Below are 16,064 nucleotides of genomic sequence, written 5' to 3'. Positions count from 1 at the left end.
CGTATCTTCCTTTCATATGCTTCTTACATGAACTTCACGGTCTACCAAATGGATGTCAAGACAGCCTTCTTGTATGGCAAGGTGAAGGAAGAAATCTACGTTGATCAGCCTCCTAGGTTCGTTAACTCCAAGCTTCCTAATCATGTCTACAAGTTAGACAAGGCGTTGTATGGGTTACATCAAGCTCCTCGAGCGTGGTATGCGACTCTCACAAAGCACTTACTCGAGCATGGATACTCTCGTGGCACTATCGATTAAACTTTGTTCATCAAGCATGTTGGTAATGATCAGATTCTAGTCCAGATCTACGTTGACGACATTATCTTCGGGTCTACCAGTCCACAGCCATGCACAGAGTTTGAAGGCGTGATGAAAAAGCATTTTGAGATGAGTTCATTGGGAGAGATGACCATGTTTCTGGGGCTTCAGGTCAAACAAAATTCAACCGGAATCCTGCTCCATCAAGCTAAGTATGTGGAGGATATTCTTGAGAAGTTCGAGTTTCAAGACGCAAAACCAGCCTCGACGCCGATGGCCGAAAGACCTCTTCTGAATCCAGATACTGATGGCGAGACTGTAGATCAGACACACTACAGATCGATGATCGGATCGTTGATGTATCTCACTGCAAGCCCTCCAGACATCATGTTTGCATTGTGTCAATACGCACGTTATCAGGCTAATCCTAAACTTTCACATCTTATTGCTGTCAAAAGGATTTTTCGGTATATTAAAGGTAGCCCAAAATTGGGTCTTTGGTATCCGAAGAATTCTGAATTTGATTTAAATGCTTTTGCTGACAGTAATTATGGAGGCTGTGAGCTTGACAGGAAATCTACATCAGGAGGGTGCCAATTCCTTGGAGATAGGCTGGTGTCTTGGCAGTGCAAGAAACAACATACCGTCTCAACCTCAACAGCAGAAGCGGAATACGTTGCTGCATCTGCTTGTTGCTCTCAAGTTATCTGGATCCAACATCAGCTGTTGGATTACGGTTTGAATTATCTAGAAACCCCAATTTACTGTGATAATGAGGTTGCTATACAAATTGCTAAAAATCATGTCCAACATTCCAAAACCAAGCACATTGATGTCAAAATTCATTTTCTTAGAGACTGTTATGAGCGCTCGCTCATCCAGCTGGAACAGGTTCCCACTGCTAATAATGTGGCGGATCTGTTCACCAAGCCTTTTAACAAAACTCGATTCGATGTGCTTGTGGGATTTTTGAAAATGATTCGTTTTGAGGATTAATTTTTTTTGTTATAGGTTAGATTAGTTAAATTTGCGCATTTTAGTGATTTCGTTCTCTCCCATGCATAAATTTAGGGGGAGAAATAAACAAAAACCAAACAAAAATCGAAAAATTAAAAAAATCCAAAAATATTTTGTTTCTGTTTTATTTTTTTCAGAAAATATGAAAAATCCAAAAATATTTTATTTCAAAAACATGTTGCTAACAGTTTTTGCTTGTAGGTGTTGTGACGGGAAATGAAATTATCAAGTGATAACAGGCAATCTGAGTCTGCGTAACGTACCATAAATTAAATTGTCTATGCTCTGTGTTCGATGCGCTGGTAGACACGAAAGAATCTAGATGGACTTGACTAGGCAGATCTGAACTTAAGGAGTTCATAGACTTGACAAATCTTGACCTAGTTAAATCCGTTTAGCCTGACAATACGACGCTTGGATAGGTTAAGCAGGGAGATATACATGGAAATCTACTGGTCACATTAAAGGAACTTGTATATGGAACTGTGGATTAACTTTTCCTCGATGTGCGGATTATGTCCTTAATTCCGGTATTGATGGGGTGACTGGTAAATTCCAATAAATTAGGTCTGTAGAAAATTGTTTTCTTTCTCTCTGTCTGTTAGTCATATGTTGCTTCCTCTGCGTCATCGAGAGATCCGACCTGGACTGTAACATATGCAACTCTATTTCTCTACATCTTCTATCTATGCAATTCTTTCTGTCTGTTAGCCATATACTGTCTCCTTTGTGTGACTTTGAATCCGACCTGGTACACAGTATATACATCATTCTTTTTCTCAATCCCTCTAAAACTTCAGTTAGTCATATGCTTCACCCTCTGCGTGATTGGAATAGATCCGACCTGGGTGTATAACATATGCATTCTAAATCTATATTCTCTCTTAATGATTGTCTACTCACCCGATGTAAGGAGTATTCTGGAAGTCCTTGATTACTGGAGCATATCAGGAAGCAGGAAACATGTTCTAGTACAATTAAAATTGAACATTTACAGATTGTCTGTAGATCTCGCTGCTCAATTTAGGTGGACAACAATATCCCTGGTCGTCGTTAGCTAAATGGTCCCTAGGATATTTTATCAAGATTAAAGGATCAAAATGTCTTGTCCTTCTTAGATTGTCAAAATTTATCATAAAATTTTCGTGTTTAAGTGGACCACAATACCGGCGATCGACCAGACAAAGACATGAAGATAAAGGTACCGACAAGTGGATTAAGGCTGTCTAACAACTTTGATCCCAGTGTCACAAAAATTATTTTCAGTGATTTTTTAGATAAATTTTAGTCTTCATTTATTTTATCTTATTTTATTTTTATTTTATTTTATTTTATTTTTACTTTATTTTACTTTTATAATTGTCAAAAATTTAAATTTTTTAAATTCTTAAATTTTAGAAATTATTTTATTTTTTAGTTTAGTTTATTTTATTTTTTTTTATTTTTAAATCCTCAAAAAGTTTTATTTTTGATAAATCATCTGCGATTTGGACTGTGCCTTATACTGTGTGGGAGACAGGTATATTTCGAAAAGGGTATAAAAGGTGGAGGTTACAGCCGGAAACCCTTCCCACCTCATTTTTCCTAGTTTCGGCCGTAAACCTCCCATACTCTCTCTCCTCTCGAAAAAAATTTCGTGTGCTTTTGCAAAATCGTTCCATCCACCTCAAAGGTATGCTAAAACCGACCATGGGAATGCAATTTGTTAATCGATTCGACTGATTTTGGGAGTTTAATCGAAGGTTTACTGTTTATTACGGCCCAAGCTTACGGCCTATGAGTTTACGGCCGTAAACTCCGTTTACGGTCAGGAGCTGACGGCCATGGGTTTACGACCGTAAACCCAATTTTGACCGTAAACCCCCTTTGACCAATGTTGACCGTAAACTCCACATTTTGACCGTAAACTCCAATTTTTGGTCAAAATAATTTTTTTAAGGCCAAAAATTAAATTGCTTAATTAAAAAAACTTAAAAACTTTAATTGCTCAATTATTATTGTTTTCTTACTTGGCTTGTTTAGTGCAGATATCAAATGGCAAGTTTGAAGTTTGCTGACATGCACAACCTGGCCATCGTCCTGGCGGATCCTCCTGCAGTTCATGGAGAATTCAGATCGATGATCCACAGACCGAGAGAATGCTGCCTAGCCTCTGCCATTACTGTGAAACCAGTGGTCTACCAAAGAATTATCAGGGAGTTCTGGCAGACTGCTAAGATGACCAGAGACGACGATGGTGCAGTGACTGTCAATGCTACTATGAAGGGTTGCCAGATTGTGATTACTGAGCAGTTTATCAGAGAAGCACTTATGATCGATGATCAACCTGATTTTCCCACTGAGATCGGCATTGAAGATGTGCAGAAGATTCTAAAGAAGATGGGGTACGAAGGCATCTTTCCTCCTACTGTGAAGAAGCTTCTGCCTCCATACCAAAGATTCGGGCAGAAGGTCAGGTGCTGATTAGATATCTCTGAGGAACATTGGGGCAATCGTTTCACTAGTGGCTGGGATCCACTTCAACATCTCAAAGTTCATATTGGATGAGTTCGTAGTTAACATCAATGCAATCCACCGGGATACTTTCTTGATGTATCCCAGGTTCATCCAACTGTTCATCGACATTCAGTTCCCAGAGATGGTCAAAGAGGGAGAAACCCTAGATATGAAGTCGTTAGGTCCCCACACTGTTGGCCTCATTAAGCAGAATCGCAAGGGCAAGGTCGTCTTCCAAGGATTGCATCCTCTTGTGAAGTTCGGAATATTTGCTGAGTTAAATGAATCTTCCGAGTCTCATGGAATGTAAGACAAAGTATCTTCTGAGCCCACTTCTTCTGAGCGAGTCATTTCGGAAGATGATGTTATTACAGTGCCAGATCATGATGAAGAAGAAGAAATTCCAGCTCCTAATGCACAAGTAGCTGAGGAACATGAGCTGACATCTGTTCAGGTCCAAAGTGACTATAATGAGGGGTCTTCAAAAAGCGGAACGGAGACTGATTTGTATGAAGACATCGATCTTACTGGGTTCGATAATGATGAAATCCCTCTAAACTTTGGTAGTAATGAAGACTTCATAACCGGTGAAACCCTCAACACGCTGCTTGACAATATCAATGAAGTTGCTCATCCAGCAACGAAGATAAGGGAAAATGAAGACGTTCTCGAAGCCACGCCTCCTCTTACCAATCCAATGGAGGAAATAGCAATTCCTATGGTGACAGTGTCAGGGATTCCTCCCATTGATGTTGTTTCACCTACATCTGAGCCATTGGAGAGTGATCGCACAACAACGCAGGCCTTTCAACCTCCAATAAAGAGAAGAAGACTTGACCCTAGACAAGGAATTCCTGATTCGGGTGTATTTCAAGGCTTTTCACCTCCACCAACAACCGCTCCCGCTATCGTTTCATCTGAACCTGTCAGTGAAGGTCCTAGCACCTTCTATGAAGCTGGTGGTTCCTCCTTCCCCACAGATTCTCTCCTCCCAGGCCAGATCATGACGCTACTTCTGTGAGGCTAGCCATGCATTTGGCTGAAGAACAATTCACAACGCCTCCCTCACGTGGTAAAGGAATATCTATTGGGGATGGCAGCTCTGGAGAAGAGAATCCTACAATCCTTGGACTTCAGAAGGAGATCAGTATGCTGAATCAGAAAAATATCGAGCTTGATATCAAGGTTGCAGACCTTCAAACTGAGAACGCCAAGCTCAATATTCAAGTTGCTGATCTTCTTGAAGATAAAGCTTTGAAGACGAAGCAGATCACTGATCTTCAGACGCATTTTGGTTTGTTGACCGCCAGCTATTATGATTTGAAGAAGAAGCTGGAAGAAGAACTTGGTGACAAATTCAAGTCATATGTCGATGAGCCAAGGGTCTATCTTCCCAATCAAGATGCTCCCGTAGTTCCACCACCTACAAGAACAACCACGGTTGTCGATCGTTTTGACAAAGAACCAGCGCATGCTCCGAATGTTGTGGCATTAAAACGTGCTAAACTGGCCAAGTCTGCTGAGAAGGGTCAGTTTTTGTTCAAAAGGAGCTCGGATCAGAATGCTCCCGGGGGTCAACCAAACATCACCTTTACGGATCTTGGAGAGAATCGCTTCAGGGACGTATATGGTGATAGGTCAAGGATCATCTCATGGGGATTCCACGACACTCTAAATATGTGGATCGTGAGAAGAAAGAGTGGCAATACTGAACTGTACAAAGATGCTCATGACTTCCACTCTTGGACCAGGGTTGATCTTACAGAGTTATCTAAGGCTCCTTTTGAAAATCCGTCAAATGAACCCAAGGCGACACATTTCAAGTTATTTTTGGAAGATAAAGTGGCAAAGGGCTTTCCCTCAATGAAGACTGCGGAGTCGATTATCAAGATTTACCCAAGTGTCATTGATCCCAAAACCAATCAGCCTCTTCGGTCTGTGATGTGGCCCGCTACTGATCAAGTAAAGCAAATTCCTATCCTTCAGAACCATCCAGATGGATCTTTAAAGTCCATGCAATACTGGGTGTTTGATGAAACTACAGCTTCCGCTGTCATCAAACTTGAACATGGGTGTATTCGCTTATATGACAAGAGGGATCTACTACGGTTCGGAAAATGGGATATACATCTGCTCTCTCATCATCATATCAAGGTGGCTGAAGACCTTTTTGAGTATGCTGCTAAGGAGTACACTGTTATGGTTGCTGATATTATTCGAAAAGAAATGTGGAATGGAGCTATAGGAAAGTCAGATGTGGTGGTGGTTGATAAAGACTGAGTCCAAGCTAGCACCAAACCAAGGGGGAGATTGAAGGGTCCAGTTAATGGTTTGGTCTAGGCTTTCATTGTACTTGTTCATTTGAGTCTTTAATGTCATTTTGTGGGTTGTTTAGCAGTTTACGGCCGTAAGCCTGTTTACGGCCGTAAACCCTGTTTGCGGCCCAAGTTTAGTATAAATAGAGGAGTTGTAGGTCATTGTAAGGTTGTTGATGCTCTAGAGATTACGTCCAAGTGTATCGAGTTGTACCAGACGTTTTCAGCAATAAACGTGTGCAAGCTTGATTTCTTTTCTACTTCTACTCTCATTCTGATTTCTTTTGATTGTTTGTTGCTTGATCATTGGTAAAGATCCGTTTTTAGGACCTTACAAGTAAAGAGTTTTCGGCCAAAGAGTCAAATGGTAAAGGGTTTTCGGCCATGGACTCCAATAGCAAAGTGTTTTCAGTCGAGGCTTTCCCAAATGCAAGTGTTTTCGTCCATGCCTAATTCTAGACTGAAATCCATATATACTTATAGTGTATTATGATTTTAAGTTAAGTATTAAATCTTTGTTTTGAACTAGTGTAAGTTTTGTTGACTTATAACAACTTAAATCAACATGGGTTTAAATTTAACCCTTGTGTTATCATATGAACTTATATATACAAGTATCTTGGCATTCAAATTCTTATTGTAAAAGTGTTATGGGGTGAATTTACTTGTACATGGTTGTAGTGTAGACTTTTGTTGACTCGAAACAACGGATTGTTACATTATCCCCCCGTTAGAGGGAATTTCGTCCCGAAATTATTTCTATAGAGAGTACATCATGGAATAGGGAAAAAGATGCGGGTACTTTTGTTGCATCTGATCTTCTCGCTCCCAAGTGAATTCAGGTCCCCGCTTGGCGTTCCAGCAAACATTCACTATTGGTATGCGACTTTGTTTCGTTCATTTGACTTCCCTGTCCATGATTTCTACTGGTTATTGCACGAATTTTAGACTCTCATTTATCTCGATTTCATCGAGTGGAATCACAAGGGTCTCATCATATAGACACTTCTTTAGGTTTGACACGTGGAAGATAGGGTGTACGTTATTAAGTTCTTGCGGTAGACGGAGTTTGTAAGCTACCAGGCCGATTCTAGCGAGAATCTCAAATGGCCCAATGTACCTTGGATTTAGTTTTCCACGCTTTTTTAAGCGTATCATGCCCTTCCAAGGTGAGACATTCAATAGAACTCGGTCACCAACCTGGAATTCCAAGGGTTTTCGTCTCTTGTCTGCGTAGCTCTTTTGTCTGTCTTTAAAGGCTTTCAGTCGTTCTCGGATTTGGACGATCTTTTCTGTGGTTTCTCGAATGATTTTCGGGCCAGTGAGAGTGTTGTCAGGAGCTTGGCCTTTAGCTAGTTGCGTGTCACCCACTTCAGCCCAACACAGAGGGGATCTGCACTTACGGCCATAGAGGGCTTCGAACAGGGCAACCTTGATGCTAGTGTGATAGCTATTGTTGTATGAAAACTCGAAAAGTAGAAAATGGGTATCCCATGCTTAACCGAAGTCGATCACACAGGCTCTCAGCATGTCTTCCAGAGTTTGGATAGTTCTCTCACTCTGCCCGTCGGTTTATGGGTGGTAGGCTGTACTTATGTCTAGCTTAGTTCTCAGAGATTTCTGTAGTGAATGCCAGAACCGCTAGGTGAATCTACTGTCTCATCTGAGATAATAGATATTGGCACACCATACAGTCGTACTATCTCTCTAATGTACGTTCTGGTCAATTTCTCCATCTTGTCTGTTTCCTTTATTGGTAGGAAGTGAGCGGATTTGGTTAATCTATTGACGATTACCTAAATGGTGTCATACTCATCCTCGGTCTTGGGCAACTTGGTTATGAAATCCATTGTAATCCGCTCCCACTTCCACTCAGGTATCTCTGGCTACTGTAAAAGACCTGAGGGCTTCTGGTATTCTACCATGACTTTGGCGCAAGTTAGACACTTGCCCACATAGGTTGCAATCTCGAATTTCATGTTCGGCCACCAATAGAGTTTCTTGAGATCCAGATACATCTTATCTGAACCTGGATGAACGGAGTATCGAGTTTTGTGGGCTTCGTTCATGACAACATCTCTGTAGCCACCAAACTTCGGTGTCCAGATCCGACTCATGAAGTAACGAACTCCATCACCCTTGCTTTCTAAGTTCTTCTCCATTCCTATTAAGGCTTCATCTTCCACATTATCCGGGTTCAAGGCTTCTAGCTGGGCCTCCTTGATCTATGTGCACATAGGAGAATGGATTTTCATGGTTAGTGCTTTCACTCTACGAATTGAGTACTCCTTTCGACTAAGGGCATCTGCTACTACATTGGCTTTGCCGGGATGATAGCGAATTTCGCATTCGTAATCATTGCGTAACTCTACCCATCGTCGCTATCTCATGTTAAGTTCTTTTTGATCGAAGATGTGTTGGAGGCTTTTGTGATCTGTGAAGATGGAGCACTTGGTACCGTAAAGGTAGTGCCTCCAGATCTTCAAAGCAAATACTACTACTCCCAGCTCAAGGTCATGAGTGGTGTAGTTGCCCTCGTGTGTCTTTAGTTCTCTCGAGGCATAGGCAATAACCTTTCCTCATTGCATAAGTACACATCCTAGTCCCTGATTTGATGCATCGTAGTATACTACGAAGTATTCTGTTCCTTCAGGAAGGGACAAGATAGGTGCGCTACACAAGGCTTGCTTCGCGCGATTGGAATGCAATGTCTTGTTTCTCTCCCCAGCTAAAAGTTACACCCTTCTGAGTTAGGACAGTAAGCGGTTTAGCGTTTCTTGAGAAATTCTGTATGAATCGGCGGTAGTAGCCAGCAAGTCCTAAAAATTGGGGAATCTATGTTGGCGTTCTAGGTGATGACCAGTTCTCGATTGCCTTTATTTTGGAGGGGTCCACGTGTATCCCTTTTTCGCTAACCACGTGACCAAGGAAATTTACCTTCCAAATCCAAAATTCGCACTTTGAGAATTTCGCATAAAGATTTTCCGCCCTTAATGTTTCTTAGACCTGTCTCAGGTGTTGGCTATGATCTTCCTTACTTTGTGAGTAGATTAGTATATCATCTATGAATACTATTGTAACACCGTAAATTTTCAAACAAATTTTTCATTTTAAAATCACATAAATCTCATCAACACGTTTCTCAAAATCCCCAAAATGTTAAATTATCAAAAATACATATTCATAATTGTTTGAATAAAATCCAGGATCCTCAAAAACATAACTCCATCTCGTGTGTACAATCAAGCCGGCGCCTTCCTGTGATCCTGAGAAATACCTGAAACACATCACACATAACACGGTAAGCATGAAGCTTAGTGAGTTTCCTAAAATACCACACACATCTCACTAGCCTCACATCGTTATATCTCGAATAAGACCCTCCGGTGAATATGTCTCAGTGGAACCCTCCGGTCCCACAACTCGGGTGGACCCTCCGGTCCTAACTCAGTAAAGCTTAAAGTAACAAACAACATAAATCACGAAGACATAATGTAGGATATCACAATACTCAATGATAGCATACAAGACCCTCCGGTCACACAAATTACCACTCAAGGTAAGTATAGTGAGAACACTCACCTCGTAAGTAAGCAAAGAAATCGTGTACCCCTCGAACGGTGTAATTCCTGCTTACATATCATAAGCATATCTAATTAACACTTAAATCAGAAATCTAAATAAACCAAGCTATTCTCTCTCTCTCTCTCTCTAACTCTTGGGATGGGTAAAATACCATTTTACCCCTCCATGGTCTCCATAATCCCTGTCTTGACTAAACCCTAAAGTCAACAGAAGTCAACACTAGAGTCAACAGTCCATATTGACCCAACTCGTCGGGTGCATCTATGCGACTTGTCGAGTTCCCTCGTTTCTTCAACAATGTCGTGAAAATCCAACTTAACTCGTCGATTTGTCTCATCAACTCGCCGAGTTACTCATGTCCAGACTTGTCGGGGAAAACCCTAACCGACTCGTCAAGTCAGCTCACCGACTCGTCGAGTCCCTTCAGACCATTTCCTCATTCAGACGTTTTAAGGTAGAGTTACAACCCCAAACTCTATATCTAGCCTCCCAACGCTTAGATACCACGTAAAGCTTCAAGCTTTACGTCCATGCATGTCATATAGGGATTGAAATGCCAAAACAAGTTCCATTTAGGGTCCTAAGCATAAAAGCTCTCCTCTAGCTTGATAAAGCTTGGACTTTTGAGCTTAAGAGACCTCATAAGGTCCAGATCTGAATTCTCAATCTCTTGGCAAGATCGCAATACTCAAAGTATCGAGGAAAGATGGAAAAAGCCCTAAAACTTGCTAAACACGAGATCTAATGAAAATAATGAGCAAGGTGGTGACTTGTACCTTCAAACAGAAGCTAAGGATGGATAAACGTTGGATCCAACAGTCCCTTCTTGTTACAAGCCTTGATACTCTCCTCTTCTCTTCCAAGAGTGCACTAGGAGTCGGGATGTTAAAATTCTCCCCTACTAGAATCAGACTTCGCCCTCAAAGTAATGCTCCGGAAACAACTTTGGGTACTTCTCGCGCATCTCGGACTCTGGATCCCAAGTCCACTTGGATTACTTCCGATGTTGCCACTGGACCTGAACCAGGGGCACCTATTTATTCCTCAAGACCTTCACCTTCCTATCCAAAATCGCTATAGGTCTCTCAATATAGTTCAGGCTTGCATCAACCTGAATGTCCTTTAGAGGTACCACTGCCGTCTCATCGGCTACACACTTCCTCAGTTGAGACACATGGAAGGTGTTATGAATATGGCTCAACTCTGCAGGTAGCTCCAACCAATAAGGTACCTTACCCACTCGAGCAATCACTCTGAAGGGACTAATGTATCTAGGCCCCCAGCTTCCCCCGCTTCCTGAATCAAATCACCTCTTTCCATGGGGACACCTTCAGGAGGACAAAATCTCCGACCTGGAACTCTAACTCTGATCGTCGCCGGTCTGCGTAACTATTCCGACGACTCTGGGCCATTAGTAACTTCTGTCCAACCTGCTGGATCTGCTCTGTCGTCTTAAGGACTATCTAAGTGCTCCCCATCACCCTCTGCCCTACCTCTCCCCAACAAATGGGAGTCAGACATCTCCTCCCGTATAAAAGATCGAAGGGAGGCATAATGGGTTTTGACCATTCTAACACTCCTAAGTGTACATGCAACCCTAAATACCTTGGATCTATGTTTTCTCTATTATACATACAATTATGAACATCCAAGGTATTATCCTAATCTAGCATACAAAATAGAAAATATAACAAGATAGAATACATACCTCTTTGATGTAGAATGTCTTCATGAAGCTTGAGTGCCTAGTGCCCCAAGTGTGACACCTCAAATGGTTCACACAACACCAAATACACTTGGAATAACTTGAGAGAAACTTGAACACTCCTTGAAATCGTCTATCCCTCACACTCACACATTAGTGCACGATTTCTTGAGCCATGGGATTCTTTTATATGGTGGCTATTAGGGTTACACCATGTAACTCATAACTTTACCCATTCCTTATGCTCCATGGATTTTAACCTCCATGGAGTATCCATAGGTCACCCCATGGACTTAGTCCAACATAAGGAATCTTGGATCACAAGCCCACATATATAAGAATGAATGATTTACACAATCAACCCATATATTTAATTAGTCTCCTTTTGATCACTTAATTAATTCCAAATTAATTATTGATCAATACTAATTAAATAACCTTATTAATATATTAGAACTTATAATATATTAACCAACCTTAAGTGTTATTTCTCTCATTATAGTCTATCCAAATGCATGATGCCATGCAACCCAAATGGACCATGTCGGGTCGGGTCAAGTCTTACCAATTATAGTTATGGACTTAGACATTAATCCAACAGTCTCCCACTTGGATAAGTCTAAAACTATTATTGCGTATGACTTCAGGAACCGATCAGCAATCGTAGCTCTCAAAAGCTTCTGTCGAACTCTGACCTTTGTCAATGACTTGTCCATTAGATAAGGGATCATATATTCCTCCATTCTAGATATCATATGGACTGAGACATGGATTATCAATCATTCTCTCTGTCCATTTGTTGTTTCCCGATTTCCGATTCATGATGACTGACTGATTGAACAAATCAAATCAGTCATGGCTTGGCCAAGCACTCACATGTATCATCTTTAAATCATCGAGGGGCCCACAGATATCGCTTTTATCCCGAAGGTAAAAGGAATTGATAAACTTCGACTCATATGGCTTGTTCTACTACTTGTTGAATCATACACAAAGGCAAGTTTTATAACATCGAGTTACCAATGCGTTTTCGTGCAATCGATGTATAACCAACTCATAGTAACAACTCATATCTCTAGGTTTGAAGAATATAAGATATTATCGTCTCATGATCACTCATGATAAAATCCATGAAGTGATTCAAATGAGCACGGGTTGAATCCAATACTCAGAACTTATGAGCACTCATGAATGTTGTAGCACCACTTTGTCCACCAACTTGGACCTCTACAAACCAACCCATGACAGTCTTGATTCATATCTACTTCCAACATATGACCGACTGTGGATGGTTTGAATAACTTAATCATTCAGGAAGAGCAACTTAGTTATTCTGGAAGTCAAAACATGCAAAGTGAAACACAAGAATAAATGAATCAAATATGGTATCAAACCCTATGAATATAAATAAACACTTTTATTTATCACCATACTGATTACTCATTATTCATTGTTTCGGTTTTATCAACTTTATACTTGAATTAAAAACACTAGTTGTCCCATGCTCCAAGCATGTACACTATGTTTTTCTTAAACAATAGCTTTGCCATACACCAAGTATGCACTCTATGTTTGTCTATGATCCTTACTTTGTGAAATAAACCAATTGAACATAATTTCAATGATTCTAATTTCACACTCCCAAATCCTTATTGAAAAATGTGAGAATTTCAAATTCCTATCATTTATCGAAATCTGTTTAGATTTTAAACTTATATGCACTGACCCTCCTGTAATGAATATGTACAAAGTCACAAAGACTTGTCAACAGTCATTATAAGGTATTCCAATGGAGATCAACTCCATGGAAACTAAGTCTCATATTCAAAGTACATTGCTTTGGACATGCCTCTTGCATTAAGTTTTCTAATCTTACATAGATAACTTCCACCTATGGAGACAACTCCATATTCTCATTTTGACTATCACTTCTGAATAAGAGATGCCTCTTTTCAGAATATGTCAACATGGTCCTTCCAAAATTAGCACTATACTTCCAACTGTCCCTGAGCAACCAATCTTTGGTAAACCTCAGATTGTCGTCGACAATTGCTTAATCATTTTAGTCATATCCAATTCTAGACCTTTTCCCTTCATAATGCCCTAGGCATTTGGAAAATTTTAGAAAGGATGAATATAGCACATGTAATCGATCCTATATCCGAAGCATATGGGACACGATTCATGATGTCTCACATAAACACTAAACCAGTCTTTTGCTATAATATTTCCATTTCAATTTGCCAAGTTCTCAAAATTCAGATTATGAAAAGGGATGCCGTAATCATAATCGAATTTTAGAACGCAAATAATGGACCCATATATAGAATTTCCTTATGTTGAGCCATTCCAACATGAAATTCATATATATATATATATATATATATCCTTGATTAAATACGATTAAAATCTCAATCTAAGCTTTTAGAATTGAAATGAAGTATAATTTCCTCTCCCTTAATTATAGCAAAACAACTTTTTCAACCCCTGCAACCTCACGAATTGAAACTTTTGTTTTCTATAATTAACATTGCTAACTTGCAACCTTTGTCATAATTATCATGCTCCCACTAACATGATGATTATTAGCATAACACTTATGCTCCCACTAGCTTTGAAATGTACTCAGAAATCAGCTGACTTTCTTACCAAAGTTCAGATTTCTGATACTAGATTGTTTTGATAAAACTTTATCAAAATCATACACCTCTCTTAGATAGCTCACATGTGTGTCTAAACAATTTTAGAACTATGAAAAGGGATGCCGTAATCATAGTCTCAATTGTTTAGACCTTTGCCACTTCTCACAAGTCCATGTTAGTGTGCCGGTAAACCACACACGCTCCACTAACGACTTTGAGAATGCAAATATCACAATTGCTATCTAGCTAAAATCTACTTAGTGAAAGTGTTTCCCCACCATCATTTTCATGAATCGGAGAGAAACCTTATGACACTTAGATTTAATAGTGTATGTGTTCTTATCAATGTGAATTTGTCAAAACCATAATCACAAGACAAGGTTAGTAACAAATCCAAACTCATATTGATTAAACTTGTGCAATCTTAAATTCTTGCCATTTGGCAGCTCAGGTGCCTGCCATTGCTTCCAAGTAGTTGTGCAACCAATTGAGAACTCTCAGAACTCCTATGCAAAGCCAACTTGAATAGGCACAAAAATTTCAACACGATAGGTTGTAAACCTCAAGTCGTGTGCTAGTGAAGAACCTCAGGTTTTATTCTTGATTAGTTCTTGAAATTCTTTTTAGGATCTTTAAGACTCCCACTGTCCTCTTGACATATAAGACTATCTTGCCAAATATTCAAGAGATAGTGCGGATTCTTTATCAAGACAAACACTTCACACAATTGGCCTTAGTTGGTCTTTGTTTAATCCAAAACATCACAACTTACCAACTTCAAATGTACAAGAGTAGGACACTTTTACTCTTACATTTGACAAGTGTTATAAACCTTTCTTTAAGATATGTCACTCAACTTATAGTCTTGGAGTATGACTCTAAGACTTGTTTTGAAACGAAGTATGACTCATCTTCTTGATTTAACCATTTCAACAATTCATGACTCCTCTTCTTAGTCATAAGAATGCACTAAGATGTCCTTAGAAGACCAATTGTGATGTAGTTCTTTAATCATTAAGATGATCACAAAACATGATACTAAAGTACTCTCCCATCTTTTCAGATTTGAGAAACTTTTATCTGTCTGCCTAATTTGATTCTTCCCATTCATTCTGCCATACATTGAGACTTTTCCAATGTTTCAGAATTATACTTAAACTTGTAAGTATAACCATATTTACTAAAATTTAGTAAATCATGACGAATAGTCTTAACGAGCTTTGTGGTGGACTTGACCAGTGCACAAGAATGTGTACTCGATCCCTTTAGTCCTTAACTTGACTCACACATCCATGTGAACAAGTCTTAATTTTCCAATGCTTGAAAGTTCTCATTCATCATACTATTCAACTTGCATGATTCCAAGTTTCTATCCAACTGAAGCCTTGGGAATGAGAATCTTTCCTTATTTGGTAAATTATGACACTACCACAAATGAAAGAATCAAATCCATTTTCCAATATTGCTATCAATGGAAACATGTAAACAACAATTTTTCACACATGCCATTGTAAGGATACTTAAAATAAATAAATCAGAACTGTTTTTTATTTTAAAACTTCCGGAAAAACTTATCCTTACAATGCAAATGCATATGAAAAACTTGTTGTTATCTATTCCTAAGCAATATATCATAACTCCTAAGTAACAGCTTCAAAAATTCTGATCACCAAACCATGCGATCGAAATCCATCTTCGTGATCAGAATCAGCATGTACTTCCTTTAAGTTTCTTCACTTTTCTTTGATTCTTAAAGCATCAACATGTGACCCAGTCACATCATGTAATGAGAATCTCATAATAGAAACTTAACAGAGTTAGATAATGGACTTTTACCTGAAGAAGAGTCAAACTTCTTGAATTGATCAACCTTATGATCTTTCAGGTAAATAGGCAGCTTCGCAATCAATGCCCCTTCCTTTGGCAAAATAAACATATGGACCCTTTGGTAAAGGGACTATCTCAGACTTAGCCTTTCTCCTTACCATTTGGTCAACCGGGTTGACTATGGCCAATCCCTTTCCATTGGGAAGAGAATGCCTTTTC

Source organism: Lactuca virosa, chromosome 6 (assembly GCF_052849685.1).
Source record: "Lactuca virosa cultivar CGN04683 chromosome 6, Lactuca_virosa_CGN04683_v6, whole genome shotgun sequence".
Lineage (NCBI taxonomy): Eukaryota > Viridiplantae > Streptophyta > Magnoliopsida > Asterales > Asteraceae > Lactuca > Lactuca virosa.
The sequence above is the reverse complement of the archived record's forward strand: the minus strand, read 5'-3'. Positions refer to the sequence as shown.